This window comes from Pteropus vampyrus, unplaced genomic scaffold (genome assembly GCF_000151845.1).
Source record: "Pteropus vampyrus isolate Shadow unplaced genomic scaffold, Pvam_2.0 Scaffold138, whole genome shotgun sequence".
Taxonomy (NCBI): Eukaryota; Metazoa; Chordata; class Mammalia; order Chiroptera; family Pteropodidae; genus Pteropus; species Pteropus vampyrus.
In genome coordinates this window covers 1,699,715-1,701,581 of record NW_011888919.1, presented here as the reverse complement: position 1 = coordinate 1,701,581, position 1,867 = coordinate 1,699,715, and the positions used below count along the sequence as shown (strand labels likewise).

Sequence of the window (1,867 nt, the reverse complement as noted above, 5' to 3'; positions counted from 1 at the left end):
GTAAGAGAGACCCCTGAGGCCCACAGTGGGTGTGAGCGAGGTGGTGGGGTTCTTGGACCCTGGGAAGCAGTGGGGGAGTGGCTGCTTCCTCAGCCCCTCCGTGACCCAAGCGTCACCGCACTCCAGCCATGGCCAACACTCCTCGATAACTGGAAGCTCCTGGCAGTCAACCACCCGGGCTACATGGCCTTCCTCACGTACGACGAGGTCCGAGCACGTCTCCAGGCCTGCAGGGAAAAGCCAGGCAGGTGAGCGGCAGGCCTCGGGAGGCAGTGGCCAGGGGTCAGGACTCTGGATCCAGCCTGGGGCGTGGCAGAAAGCAGATATCCTTCCGAGAGAGGAAGGACTGAAGGGCTGAGATACCTCGGCCCCCGGGCAGTAGAGGACTCAGAGGTAGGACGCTGAGTGCCCCGTGGCACCCTTCCTTTCCTCCTGGGACCTCCTGGACCTTCCCACAATCCAACAGCAAAAGACTCAACACCTGCTCTGGCAGAGGGCCTCAAGACCCTGCCCCAGGAAAAGGCCCATTTCTGATAGGTCAGAGCCCATGCTCTACCATCTACAAAATATTTTCAGTATGACCCCCCACCACGACCTGTTGGGTAGGGTGCTGGGAACCAGATGCCTAAGTCCTGAAATTACTTCAAGCCAGGAGCTTTGAGCTGTTGGGTCCCCCAGAAAGTTAAGTATTGAGGGGCTGAGCTCCCTGGAACACCAAGAAGTTAAGGAAATAGGAGATCAGATTTGTGAGTCTTTGCAGGGCTGGGGTGTGGGACCCCCAAGACAGCGAGTATATTAGTATTTTTCCAGTTACACTGTATACTGGCTTCATGGGAAAGAAAAAAGGATGAATGATAGGAATAGTTGAAAAGACCAGGCTCGGGTTTCGGGCACAGCTGGATCCAGGTGCTCATGTGCTATAGTCAGGAATCATTCCTGTTTATCCATCTCTGCTTTCCTCTGTTAGCTTCGTTTGCAGCCACGGTCAAGGTGGCAAATGGTTTCTAGGACCCCCTACTGTATACCCTGCCAGCTTAGCTACCTTGGTATTAATGGGGAACCTTTCTGGGAATTACAGCAGAAGTCCCCTGGCGGATTCGCATCACTGTGGTCAGGGGCCCTGAAATACACTGACTGGCCAAGCCAGATTCAGCCTAAACCCCAGTAGAGGAGGAACAGGAGCCCAGCAGGTAAAAAGAATAGGTACTTGTAGGACAGACAAGGATCTACGCCTCATTGCCTAAGAAGTGGGAAGCTGGGTTATAAGGGGTGAGGACTTCGACACCTGGATTCCCAACAGTGTGAGGGGCTGCGAGGTCACAGAAGGGACAGTGGTGACCACTCCCTCCCCACCATCCTACCTGCCTCTTCCTCCAGCTACATCTTCCGGCCCAGCTGTACTCGCCTGGGGCAGTGGGCCATCGGGTACGTGAACTCAGATGGCAGCATCCTGCAGACCATCCCTCTCAACAAACCCCTGCTCACGGCACTCTTGGAAGGACAGAAGGAAGGCCTGTGAGTCCCTGTCCTGGTAGAGGGAGGGCGTTGGCAGAATGCACCTCACACGGCTGTGCTGTGCGTGTGTGGAGCCCTGCCCCAGATCACCGCGGCCGCGGGCATAGTTCACGCAGCAGACACCTTACACTTGCAATGCCGCAGTGCTCCAGCAGGTGGCAGACCAGGGCCTTGAGGACGGGGCACCTTGTCTGGATCCAGCAGAGCTGCGCTGTGGTCTACCAGCAGCTCCAGGAAGGGTGTGTGTGGGGAGTTGGGCACAGTCTCAGCGGCTCCATTCCTTGGAATTGCACTCAGAGCTTTTGCTTCTAGATGTCCAGGCCCTGTTCTAGAATCCAGACTGTTAGGGAAC

At 56.2% G+C, this 1,867-nt stretch overlaps 1 protein-coding gene across 1 annotated transcript in view; it reads left to right on the top strand.

The window, feature by feature from the left end:
• CBLC (Cbl proto-oncogene C) overlaps positions 1-1,867 on the top strand; it is a 17,694-nt gene that overhangs the window by 4,646 nt on the left and 11,181 nt on the right. The gene's annotated exons all lie outside the window — the stretch shown is intronic.